The 13,876-nt window shown below is 46.4% G+C and overlaps 1 pseudogene; it reads right to left on the bottom strand.

Moving 5' to 3' along the window:
• Positions 1 to 814: 814 nt before the first annotated feature.
• LOC120836428 lies at positions 815 to 13,342 on the bottom strand (annotated as a pseudogene).
• Positions 13,343 to 13,876: the final 534 nt, after the last annotated feature.

Below are 13,876 nucleotides of genomic sequence, written 5' to 3' on the forward strand. Positions count from 1 at the left end.
ACGCGTCGACTCTGGCCGCTACAACCTTCGTCGTCGGGACGCCCACTTCCAGCCCGGAGACAGGGTGTGGGTGTGGACACCGATTCGCCGCCGCGGTCTCAGCGAGAAACTCCTGAAACGTTACTTCGGCCCCTACAAAGTGCTTCGTCGACTCGGGGATCTTAACTACGACGTGATGCCCGACGGAACACGGATTTCGTCACGCCGCCCTCCACGACCGGAAGTCGTCCACGTCGTGCGACTGAAGCCGTACTACGCTCGATAGGACTGTGGACCTTGTGTGTTCCAAATGACTCTTTAGTTTACCGTTATTTTTATTTGTTTTGTTCTTGAGTTGCATCGGGACGATGCACTTTTTGAAGGGGGGAGTAATGCCGCGCGCGCAGCTGGCCAAGTAGGCAGCCCGCGCGTGGCCTAACGGTTATCGCGCTTGCTTTCCACGCAAGCCAGGGTTCGATTCCTGGCCGCAGAGGCGCATTTTTGTTGACACTGTAGTGTGATGTTCTGGTGAATTCGAAAACCGTCTTGCTGATTCGAGATTAGAATGTTTTGCGCGCCGAACCTTCTGCGCCGAACGATCCAGAAAGCCACGAGGGTACATAAGGGATTCCGCAAGGCGAGCGGTGTCAGTCTCGCCCCAGCGTTCGACTCTGCTGCCACGCCGACTTCGACGCCCGCGACGCTCTATTATTATCTTTTGTACTCTTTTATTTTTAGCACAAGTTCGCCACATTAAACGTTTATTTCTTCCTGTTTATTTCCTGTTTTGTTTTGGTCACCACCCGTGACACCCGGAATGTGGATGGCGCATTTTTCAAACCAGACGGCATCCGAGCCCACATGTATGTGCCATGGTGAGGGATGAAAGCTGTCTTTTCATAATCCTGGGTGCAGTCCCAGGATTATGAAAGTCCAAGGTAGCAAAGTACGCGCATCCAGCGATGTCTTGAATGATATCATCCACAAGAGGCAGGGGGTACCCCACTGTGATCGTGCGTTCATTGAGTGGTGCATAGTTAACACACAAACGTTTCTTATCTCCGCGAGACACTACGACCACTGGAAAAGCCCATGGGCCAAATGCTGGAAGAATAACACCTCGGTCCTGGAGTTCCTTTATCTGTTTTTCCACGAACTGTCAGTCTTCGGGAGCATATCGGTACGGGCTACGGCTTTATGGCAAGGCGTTTGGTAACAGGTTAATGCGATGCTGCATGCCTGTGAAATGGCCTAAGTCATCTTTGTAACGGGCGAAGGCTTCATTCTGCTGTGTCAAAATGGCGGCAATGACACTATTTCGGCTGAAAGATAACTGATCGGAGGGCAGGGGAAGATCAGGGTGAATGTCTTTAGCAACAGTACCGGCTGTCTGGGCTGGCGGCTCGGCACTGGGGCTATTTAAAGGCAAACGTGGAGTTTCCTCGGTGAAGGCTTGCCAGATGGCTGCTCCGGCGACGGCAAGGGCTTTCTCTGTAAGCAGTCTTGTGACATCGTCTGCACTTGTGAATTAAGGCTCGATTGGGTGAGAATTACGGGAGTGGACATCCATGGTGCTAGTTTTTGTTCTGCTATGAGAGACAAACCTGTGGCCGTATGCTGGAGCCGGACGAACTGCGGAGGCTCAAAGATCAGACGCGCCTGTGCGGCTCGAAACCTATCTTCACCAATGATGAAGGGGAGGATGTTGTGTTCCAGAACCGCGGCCTGGACGACTCCCGCGATTGGGCCAATGGTGATCTTAAGTAAAGCTGCTCCCGCTGGGAGTACGGTAGTACCTCCTACTACTGCCAATGGAGGCTCAGTCCAGGGTTGTAGCTTGCGTTCTGGAACAGGCGACTTTGTTACGAGAGTCAGCTAAGAAACTGAGCCTGGGAACGCATCATAATGCCCAATTCCAGTGATGGTCGCCAAAAAGAATGGGCACTGCAGTTGAGAGCCTTCAAGGGTTGCTGGAATGGTATGAAGAGCTGGTGGTAATGGCACTGCAGGCATGGCCCTAGCTGCCGACGACGATGCCTGGGCTGACTGACTGGTGTATGTTGTACACTTCAAAGTGAGGTGACTGAGGTGTCTGCAATTATAGCACACCGCTTGGGACAAGTCCCAAGCGGTGTGCTACGAAACTACGACGCTGGACCTCCATATTGTGACGAGATGGCTTGGTATCTAGCCTCTTGAAGTCGGTGGGCTGGTCCGCGATGTGTTGACGTGAGGCTGTGGGTGACGGTGACGTCAAGCTATAGCGCTGCGTAGGGTGGGTGGGACATTCGGATCTAGCCGATTTAGGCGAATATGATTGGTAACTTTATTGGGCAGGAGTAGTCGAAGGGCTTGCCTTGGCGTGCTGGGCGGACGTATCCAGGCTCGCACATCTCCCAAGAAAGGTTTGGACGGTTGTTGGTCTGTTGGCTGCCAATGCTGAGACGATATGTTGGTCCCGCATGCCTTGGAGTAGGTTGTCAATCTTCTCCGGATCGCTGAGGGTTACCGGGCAGCGTTGGATGATTCTTAATTTGTCGAAGGCGAACTGATGAAGGGATTCGCCAATCCCTTGAGTCACGTCCATGACGCGTTCCTGCCAGTGGATAAGGGTCCATTCTGTGATGAATGTCTCTTTGAAGGCGTCTCTCCAAGTTGGCCACGTGTCGTATTGGCTTCCGAACGCGAGGTGACAGTTTCGTGCTATACCTTTCAACTTCCTTGCTGCGATGAGCCGGGTGGTAGCGTCATCCCTCGAGGCTAGTTGTTGGACGCGACGAACGTACTCCAGCCATTCTTTGACGTTTTGCTTTGGCGAGCCCTCGAACTGTTGGAGGGACGCGGACAGGTCTGGTAGCGTTGTAACTGTCGTTGAAGGACGAGGCAACTGCTGCAACAAAACAGCAAGGTTTTGTAGCGTGATGGAGTCTAGTGCCAAAGAGCCAGCGGCAGAGGCCGACGCTTGGTGCAGGCTAGGTGAAGATTTGCGGCGCGCCTCGATGTCCGCGGCAAGTCGCTGAATGAGGGCTCCTTTTGAGCCGGAAGTGTCTAGCTCACGTGCAGCGAGCTCTTCCTTAATAAGCTAGACGCTTAGACACGGCATAGTTCTTGCGTCTAGTTCACTCCAGACAATGCCGGGCATGACTGTGTCGTGCAAGGCTTACCAAGGAGGTACGAAACGTTCCGCTCACGAGAAACCGCCGAGACAAAGCGCGTTCTTAGCGCTTTGCGAAGACGCGAGGGGCGGGAGTACGTCGTTCCGAAGCTTCCGAAGTTCTTGTCGAGAACGGTTGCAGGTGTTTACGACGGGGCGTAGGCGGAACCAGGCGATTCGACGCACGGCTGGCGGTCGGGCTAGTGTAGGCTTTCACGGTTCAAAGTCGACTGCGCCAGATGTAAGGCATGAGGGCCAAGCCTTGGAAAGGGATTGAGGAAGCCTATTTCCATTAAAAACGCACGTTGAGTAGTAGGGCTAAGAGCGAGTTGGTGGTGGCCACAACCTGCTGTAATCCTGACCTGCCGACAAAAGGGCAACCAGCTGTCGCCGGCGGAGTGCGTGGTTTCTCCGTTGAGGGCGCGCAGTAAATGTTTTCCTGGGAGCCACACGCAGCTCACAGCCTGCCTTTTCTGAGGCCTGCCACGCTGCTACCCCTCCCACTAGCTGATTACCGCTCTTCCTTCTCTTCCGCAGGGGTCCATCTCGCCACAGAGCGGAGCCAGTGGCGGAACCAATAGTTTTTGCTCGTAGCGGGGCAATAAACATTTTTCAATGTTGATCTAATTTCCTCTCTCTGGCTGATTAGGCGACGAGGGGGCGGTGCAAGGAGGTAGAACGAGATTGTACTACAGCACCGAAGTGATTTTATGTTTTCGGGCTCTGCAACTTGGACTTGAGCTTGAACCGTATAACGATTCACCGATTGTATGGTTTACTGCTGCGAACCCTATTGTAAATCGGCAATTAAAAACACGGCTGGAGTTATTTTTCATGGACCCCAACGACTGCGCAAATCGCCAGTGTCGACCACGGAGGCCTGTCATGTCCTAAATGGAGATTTACAGGCTTTGTCTGCCTTTCAAAGGCAGCAGCGGAAGGCTCAGCTGAAATGCTGCTGAGGTGCAGCAAATAGGGTGACCACCTTCCTGCTAGTGAAATGCGGGACACGCGGGGCAGAGGGCGGGGGGGGGGGGGGGGGGGATTTATTAAGACGCACACAGCGAACCAAGGCTCTGTGAACATATTTATTATCCCGTACTGTTTATCTTTATACACCTGCTGATTGTATTGCAGCAATTAAGCTCAAATAATTTTCACTACCAGTGATAGATTATTTTGAATGCCAGCGATGGTTACGTGTGCCGAAGTTGAAAACATAAAAATCGACCGTACCAGAACTCAATCCATCAAATGGAAATAAGAAACAGTAAATATTTTTCTGGTTATTGTTTCCTGTCCACGCTTACTTCTGTCAACATGGTCCTACACAAATTTTTAACATTATGTTCTTTTTCGACCGTTGTATGTCTGGCTGCCTTCACTAAAGAAAAAAAAAAAAGAAATCCACAGCACACCATTCGCATTGGCACGGCAATTTGAAAATAATTACAATATTTTATATTTAAACTTTGGGCGAGAACTTTTTCGTACAATATTTTCCCACCAAAGAGAGAGGCACTACGGCGCATGCGCGTCGGTCCCCTTGCAAGAACGACGGTCGCTTCCCGCAATGCTTGGATAGATCATAGAACATGGCGTACCATTTCAATTCACACAATTACTAGCGACCTCCGCACTTCCCCGTGCCCCATTTTTCGGCAGCACCGTGAGTAGCGGAGTGAATTTTACGACAGTATGAAATGCGGGACATTTCGAAGATTTTTGAATTTCTCGCGGGACGCGGGACACGAGCCCTCAATGCGGGACAGTCCCGCGAGTCGCGGGACGGGTGGTCACCCTAGCAGCAAACCATTCCATTCATTCGTGGCAGCTGTGTTACCAACGACATGCAGAAGCCTTCTTTTTATCACAAAAGTGCAACACCTGGGCAGAAAAAAAACCTGGTTGAGCTCTTACTGAAAAAATGTGTTCGGTCATTCTTTTCAAACTACACAAACTGCGTGGCCGAGAAAAATGTGAAGTTAAAAAGGGTGAAAGCAAAGCCTGCGTCTAGGAAGGTTTTCAAGGTATGAACCGACAGCAATGATCCACAATGTCTTCTGAAAGAACTAAAATAGGCTTGATGTGTTAATTATCAAAAGTTTTTAATAAATAATGCTAACCATGAAACCGGTTATCCTCCGTCGCATATTCATATTGAAGCTGTCTAATAAGTAGGCGCGTGTTCGACCCACGCCTCATCTGCAACTGGCACGGGGCAATAACTATGACGGTAGCTGGCGCCCCTAGTGGCAAAATATTTCACACGCACAGTGGCGAAATCGTGGTAGGAGAGCTATTCCGCGTACAGGCCAGGGCCCAATAACGCAGCCGCGACTTGCGCGCCTCAAATTGACGTGCGGATATCTAAGGAAATACAAAGACCTTTAAGTGGCGCCATGCATTCACAACGTTGCGAAACGCTGCGGATTCTGTGTATATTAAACACCGGGCGCTGCCGCTCTTGTCTGTTGGCAGGTCAGGATTACAGTAGGTCGTGGTGGAGGCTGGCTTGGGTGGTTGAAGGCTCGACAAGCTGGCGACAGCACCAGACAGGAACGCACGAGCCGTCCGGGCTGGGCACGAGGGCGGCTTCTTTCTCTTCCGTCACCACGCACGCTCACTTGGGGCGCGTCAAAGATAGCTGAAAGAAGAAAAGGCGACGGAGGATACCACGCGCTCACACTCGGAATTCCAGAGTGGTGAATATAAAAAGCAAGATATTGTTTACAGTCGTAATAAAAAGAAGTTACAAAGTAAAAAGTGTAGATATATATATAAAGTTGAGTTCGACGGATCCGCTTACGGCACGGCGTTGCACGTCAGCCTTGACAGGGAGTTAGTCCTGTCCAGGAAATGCTTGGCAGGCTCGCTTGGCCCGGGCGGATGTTTCCCAGAAATCTTGGATAAAAGCCCCATGGGTCTGGACTCGTCCGTCCGGGCTCTTCCTCGGTTGCCGCTAGCAGCGCTGTCGAGTCGGGTTCCGTGTCGTGCCCGCCCTTTTCTCACGTCTCATGAGCGTGTGTCGTCCTCCTCTCATCACTGCGTCGTCTTCGTTTCTTCGTTATAGACCCATCCCGAAATTACGCCCTCATCTGGCAGAGTTGGAAATACTGCACAGGTGCGTGTGCAAAAGACACCATTTAATGGAAAGTCGATCGCTTATATATAGTTCAGTCAAGAACAGTATTATACAAGTAATAGTCTTGCCACATTATTGGTGTCCTTTGCGCACGTCTCTGTGCAGGGCTTTCAGATCTGCCTGAAGAGGGAGTAGTTTCGGGATGGGTCTATATCCATTTCTTGCCCTTGTCCTTGCCTTGCACTCCTCTTCTTCTAGTTATTCACATCTTCACCCCGTTCACTGCATCTTCCTTCTCGTCCTTCGCTCAGTCCAACTCACAGTTTTCACGCGAGTCGTTTTGATCATCCTTGTTCCCCCACATCATCACACTGGTACTGGCATAGTTTGCAGAGAACTTAGTTAAGACGGGCGATTCACAGGAGGTGGTAAGCTACGGGCTGCGCAAGTGGTTTTGACTGTCGCTCAACTTTGTCGCGGGCGTAGGGCTTCGAGGTAATATACGTATAGATTTGTACCAGTTCCTTAGTTAGGGGACGTTCAACGATGCTCAAGGTGCTCGAAGTTAGTTGATGTTAGGGTTGAAGTTACAAAGATTCAGCAGGCAGATGACTTGCTGGAGTTGGTAGGTTTTTCTGTGGTCACTGGGGAAATTTATGCGTTTGATTCGGTTCAAAATAGTGACGCTCGGCTGCCGGTTGCTGGAGAGAATCAGTATTGCGGTCGATCGATTCGGGCTCGAAATACAGTGTCGGTGGTGGGATGGGACTCTTCACTCCCGGGTTTCGGCACTAGCATAATAAAATACGGCAGAATTTAGTTGAACTGACGTCTGTGAAAAAGAGCAGTTTTAAATACCGCTACGAAAGTTAGTCTCCAGCGTGGCTGAGTCACCTGTCCAAGCACCTCCTTGCGTTTTTTTATTAGCAGTATTTCCGTTTTCGGTATTCCAATTTAATCGTGGTACACTGAGTTAGACATCAGTATGGCATGAACTATTTATTTATTTATTTATTCTGCTTAATATGCCCACAAACAGCTCGAGGCCTTATTAGTGCGCACATAGCACAAACAATGAAAGAACAGATACAGACAAACAAACAAGCAAGACGTGATTTGGAAAAGATAAAAGGAAATAAATAAAACTACGGAGAACAATGAGAAACAACAGAGCACAGATGTTTGTCAAGCGGCCAACAATGCTCTTCTAAAATTTAAAAGAGGTGAAAATAAATTCTGAATCCCTCCTATCGCGATTATAAATAAGCTGAAGTTTCTAATAAAAAAAAAAAAACGACCGAGGTACACCTAAGCACTCCTTATGAGATGTGAATGCGAAAGCATGCAAGCCGCTCGTCCGCTCCCTTATTGCGTCTGCTGCGTACTTTTCGTCGCCGGTGAGCGAGTGTCTCCCTTGGGCACGGTGACCTCGGACGCTCCGTGCTAATGACGCGCTGATGGACACGGAGCGCCATCGGGTGAGCGACCGTGAAAATTGACGAGCGCAGCGGCCAATGGGAGCCGCCCCGTTGACGCGCGCCAGCCAATGGAACCGATGGAAGCTATAGGTGTCGTTTTCGCGCTTCAAACTAATGACGTCAGCTTGCTCCATGAGGCAGTTAATGCTTTCGCATTAAGACAATTGTTTCCGTATTTTTCCTGCCATTACAAACCTTTGGAAGGCTCTTGTGTATCCCCGTTTAATAGAGTCCCGTAGTTTTGATGGTGAGCTAACGCTGTTCTTCAATGATGATATCACTTTATCTCAACAACCAGCGGAGATTTTTCCGGGCGAGTTTTTTTTTGGCACATTACCACGAAAGAGACATGCTGGTAAAAGAATATGTGAGTGTTTTCCGAAATTGCTTTATAAATTCGAACAGCTAGTAAAAAGCTAACAAATATGATTATCTTGTTCTATTCCACATTTCACATAAAGGGAGCGGACCTTAAAAAATGGTATATCATGAAAAGGATCAACGGGCAGCCATTTTGATAGAGAAAGATAATGAACTGCGCGTGGTAATTGTTTATCATTTCTCTATATTCGTTTTAATTTGCCCTTGTAGAACACCATATTACATTATAAAATTGCGAGCAATTGAATTTAGTGTTAAATGAGATCATGAGAGCAGTCAAATGCTGAAAGTAATTTTCGATAATTTGACTTAATGTCCCAGCTCGCTGAATTGGATTAAAGCTTCAGGTGTGCCTCGATAGACACAAAATATGTATTTCAAGAAATTTGACTATCGAAAAATAAGTAGGAATAGCCCATGAAGATTAATTATCATTTGCAATCGTCTATTTGGCCGAGAAGTTTGGTGGCACAAAAATAATATTTCTGCAGACATTGCTTGTACACGGATGAAAATGATCAAATATTGAAAGGCTTATAAGCCACAGAATTTGCTAATATATGCGGTTTTTATACTGGACTCCTATACATTCCTGCGTTGCAATCCCCTGACACAATACTTAATAATATCGACATTATGAATGCATATTTTCGGTGCTCCATTTCGCCACCGTAAGCAACACGTGAATTTCAAGCAAGTCAAAGCGAACTAAAGAGCTTGCAGTGATAATGTTTTTATTACATATGCCTTTTCATTGCTACAAAAAAACTGTAATAATCTCAGATTGCACCGTGTAAGAACATAGCACTTCAAAAAGCAAAGGCGCGTTTGAAATTGTTAGAACATAATCGTTGCGATTCGAAATTGCATCACTAAATAATTTTTTCTAATTATTAAATTAAAACATATTAGGAAAGCATAAAGTGGTATTTAGATTGGAGTACCGCTCGGTGAAGCGCGCGCTATAAAGGGGCCCTCCGGAGCGTTCTGCGATGGTCTATTTATGGCGGTAACTCAATCTGCAGGCCCTAAGGATCCTAAAAATCATAAAATTACGATCATGCGCGGCGGATTTCCCTATAAAAATTGCTATCAAACTCCCCGGCACGCCCCCCTTTCTTAGATGACCCCGGAAAACGGGAGGGGCATCTCTTTACGCGTCAGCCAATAGCAAGCGAAGGATCCCGGCGTCACTGCGCGTCACCAACGCGGCCGACCGCCGACCCGCGGAGGAATCTCTCGAACACGCGCGGACCGTCGTCAAGAAACCCGGACTTTGTGCTCGGCAGTCGTCGTTCGTCGCACCGCACCGTCACGCTGCTACTGCAATACGCAGTCGCATCCCACAGATGACAAGGAAAAGTTTGACTCGTTGACGTGGAAGGATCACAAAGCTGGCTTCGGAGTCGGGACCCCCGGGAAGAAGGAACATGTGTCCCGCAAACGCACGCCTGCAGACGCCCCGGGAAGCAGACGAGCCGACGCGCCGACGCAACACCCCCTATAGCAACATGCTTGCGGGGAGAAAACATAGTTCGCTGCTTATGGAGCTATAATTGCGGACTGTGTTTTCCGCACAACAATCAGTTTACGGTTTTCTCAAACTTTAATTTACAACAAGCTTAAAAAGTGTTGCAATAATAACGTTCGCATTCACCGCGGGACGCAGCATTTCCATTGGTCAAGTTTTAGCGATGGGCAGGGAATGGGGGATTGTCTTCCAAGAGAAAATAGTCCCGATATATTTCTTCTGCCATCTGCTTAATAAACGGTTTTGTAATCTAAAACTTTGTATGCATATTAACTTGCACCTACTACGCAATATAACAATATAAACAGACGATCGCAGAAAGCTCCGGAGGGCCCCTTTATTGTGATGAGCAGATCTGCCAGGTTTATCTTCGGAAGAAACAGACGCAGGTATTTAAGTGCCGAGTTAATTTGTGATGGTTGCTGTGTTTTCGTAGATCACAGAGCCCTACTATCGCAACTGCATTTTATAATCTGTTAAGGTTATCAGTCAAAATGCTATTGCAATCAAACGTCACATAGATGTCTTCATTCATTCCAAGAATTTGTTTTCATGCATTTTCTTGGTAGAATGCGACATTTCCCGGGAGTATATGTTGCCGTACATTCTTATAAAGAAATGCACACTTCATCAGTCTATGTATGCAAGCCGGCAAAGAAATACTCTATTAATCTAATGCGCAGTGTACCAACTTCATAAAAAAATGTATTGTTTCTCAACGTGCGGTTCCTCAATTAAGATAAATTAACAGCCACCTCTACCCGAAGGGTCCTATAATACAACGAATGCAGCACCTACGTATGGAACGATTATTTAAATTTGGAAAGAAGATATTAAACAGTCGTTTTGCATTGTGAAGAGCAAACTGCTTACTAATTCCCATGCTCAATTGAGCGCGAAAATTTACCACGTGATGACGTAACACGAAATTCCTCGCTTAGTCTACCGAGACAATTCTTTTGAAGTAACCTACGTCATGTGACGATAGTTCATGGTGTCATGTTGTGATACCACTTGGTCTTATGACGCCACTTTACGTCAAATTATGTGAATTTTATTTTTCTGATACATTTAGCGTGAAAGGATTGCGTGACATAAGGTAACTTGATGTGTTTTACTACTAAATGTTTGGAAGCGATTAACGTCACTTGTGATCAGACGTCACGCGACATGATCCTGTGACATGTCTTCACGGGGCAAAGTGGTGGTGTCCCTTAACACAATGGCATCACAAGACATAATGACACGTGGCATCAATTTTTTAGCTATATTTAGCAGTGTTATTTTTATTGCGCCAGTTCACTGGACGTCATGCTTCGTGCTGTCAAGTGTCACTACAAATTCAGTCTGGAAAGATAGCTTGACGGCAATTCAGGTTACCTGACGCCATGGTGTCAGGTCAATGTGTCTTAGAATGGCGTATTTTAACTTGATGTCGCGTGACAAATTATTTTCCCGTTCAATTTGACGTAAAAACCTACTAACAGACGAAAAGACACAATTTTGGGATTTTAGGGTTTTGTTAAAAAGCACTTCGGAAACCGAGCAGTGATAAGGTATCTAGTCTCATAAGGCAAATATTTAACTTTGCTTCACAGGAAGGAATATGTTGCTCATGAAATTTCTGAGGTTGAACAGCCTTTTTCAAATGCACACGGCAACTGTGAGTAGAAGTTTGACGTAGTTTTCAGATTAGCGTATGATTGCGATTTCTTTGCAAGCACAGCAAACATTTATCAGAACTAAAATCAGTATTGTTTGATAACCTAAATGCTAACTAATGAAAAACCCGTAGCTTTTGCAGTACCGAGTCTGGAGCCTGTTCAGCTCATCACGCAGACGAATTCACAAGGTACCTCCTAAAACAAATTTTAACTTACTTACTTGACCTATGTTCATTAATCGATTGCCTGAAATTACTTTTTATGAAGATATAAAAATGAGGTTGTTATGACCCAGGCGGTGCTCCTACAGCCGAGATACATCCGGAATTATCGCCATTGGTGGATACTTATAGGTACGGGAACCTAACAAGAAGTTTAAAGGCGGCAACGCACGCTGGCATATATGTAGCTGCGGTAAGTACACTCAACGCTTCCATGCATTTCGGTCCTAAGATATAAAGTGCTGGTGGTCATTGACAACAAAAAAACTGTTTAGTTTTCTTGTGAGTATAGTCTGTACAAGTTTCTAAAAGAAAGGAGCTGCAAAAAAGTGTACCAGTATATAAAGAACTTCCGTGACACAAATGTTCAGCAACAGTTTTTCACTGATGGGCTTTTACGTGTGTGTTCATTACCCTTTCAAGATCGTGTATTTGTTAACGACGTTCCATGCTGTGCTTCCTTTTTCTTAAAGAAAATTTGGAGTGGTTCTGTATTAGAGAATGAACCCCTGAATCGTCTTTGTTTGGCCTCCAGGATAACAAATATCGAAATTATATTGCAGATTGATGCGCCCAGTAGCCACAACGGCGCTTTCAAAATAGCGCTGGAGCCACTCCTGCCCGTCTCGTTCGGTGGTAGGAGGGAATCCTGACGTATTATACAGGGATCTCAATAGTTCCGTGCTTTCCACAAGCCTTACCCGAGCAGTCATAAACGATGCACGCGTTCCCTAACAAGCGGCACGTGCAAGGAATTCGAAGCATCTGGGTACGAGGTCACACCCAGCGGTTGGTTATGTGGTTTTTCTAGCGACCTTTAATCCCTTCAGGTTGAATGCTTGTGACATTCAAGCGCACATTACAAAAACATTATAGAACTCACGTCTAACTTTTGTTTTACCAGAATCTTTTTCAGCTTTCCTTTGAGTTTCATTCAAATGATGTGATTTTTTTTGTGATTTTGCAGCTGCAATGTTGATCACTGCTGTTACCCCCACACGTTTTATGCCGCACCAGTGACGTCGCAACTGCGACATTTGCAAGTAAAATTGCACCCTGAGAATCAAAAGGTTCAATCCCTGCCGCTGCCCGTTTCGATCTGGATGAGCATCGTACCTGTGCGCGTTGGTGTATCACTACTGTGTGATGCACGTTAAAGACCCCAGGTTAGTGGTTGCACCGCACTGGCTAAATTGCTCATCTACACCTGAGACACCAGACGCCCACTGAGGCAGACTAACTTCCGGCTGTATAAACATACACAAAACAATTTGCTTGTGAATCAAAAGCTGACACTTCCCTTCTGAAATAACTTTGCTATCGTATGTATACTTTTGGAAAATAGATTTGTCGACAATTATATGAAACAGCTATTTTAACAATCGTGTTGATAATAAAACGAACGGAGTCAAAAACTCCGAATTTTGCGACCTATATATATATATATATATATATACACAAAAAAAACGTTGTGCTTATTGCCATAACCGTGTAGCTGATCTCGAAATCCCGTAATGCATGAGGTGCGGCGCTCCGGCAAGAAATGTTGGAACGTCATCTATTATTTTACACGTTATAAATAAATGGCAGCAGGATTCGAAACATTTCAGCGATAATGGGCGGAGCTGAGGTTCAACACCAGTGTCATAGTTTCGTCCGCAGTCGTAAAATAGCTCCTGCTGTTTGAGCCTTTCTATGTGTTATATTTATTTCTGATCATACAACAACTTTTTAAACTAATGATGCACACTGTTCAAATACAGTGACACCCAACGTGCACTATTTCCAGTCCTGTAGGGTAAAAAAAACTTTAACAAGGTAAAATTACCTTGAAGATTAAAGCAAACATTTCTTATGCAGAAGCACGTTGTGGCATTGCGCGCCGTGCAGGTGGAGCAGTGGGGACCAGCACCGGACAAGGTTGCACTGGCAATCCAGACATGTTTTTAGAGCGCAGCTCTTAGGCGCCCGTTTCCGGCTTGAGCGGCGTCGCCGTCGGTTTAACCGCGCGTTGCATTATAGGACGTTTCCCATAATGACGTCACACGTGCCGTCACGTGTGACGTCACGAAGGTCACGAGCAGTCTTGTACACGTTACTAAGAAAAGGAACTAATTACAATTATAATTACTTTATTGAAAAATGTAATTGATTTCAGTAACCAAGTACTGTACCACAAAAGGAATTGAAAAATTACCAGAAAGTAATTGATTACTCTCACGTTACTTTTTAAATTTTTTATTGCGAAATCAAAAACGCACACATATTTGAAAGCTGTTACATTTTGTTTCTTTTTGTCATTCACACCTTGTTAAGCTTCAACACTCAAAACGTCGCTGAGTGCGTGGACATTCTAAAACTTCTGGTATCTTGGTACCTATTT

Source organism: Ixodes scapularis, unplaced genomic scaffold (genome assembly GCF_016920785.2).
Source record: "Ixodes scapularis isolate PalLabHiFi unplaced genomic scaffold, ASM1692078v2 PGA_scaffold18__7_contigs__length_3171195, whole genome shotgun sequence".
Lineage (NCBI taxonomy): Eukaryota > Metazoa > Arthropoda > Arachnida > Ixodida > Ixodidae > Ixodes > Ixodes scapularis.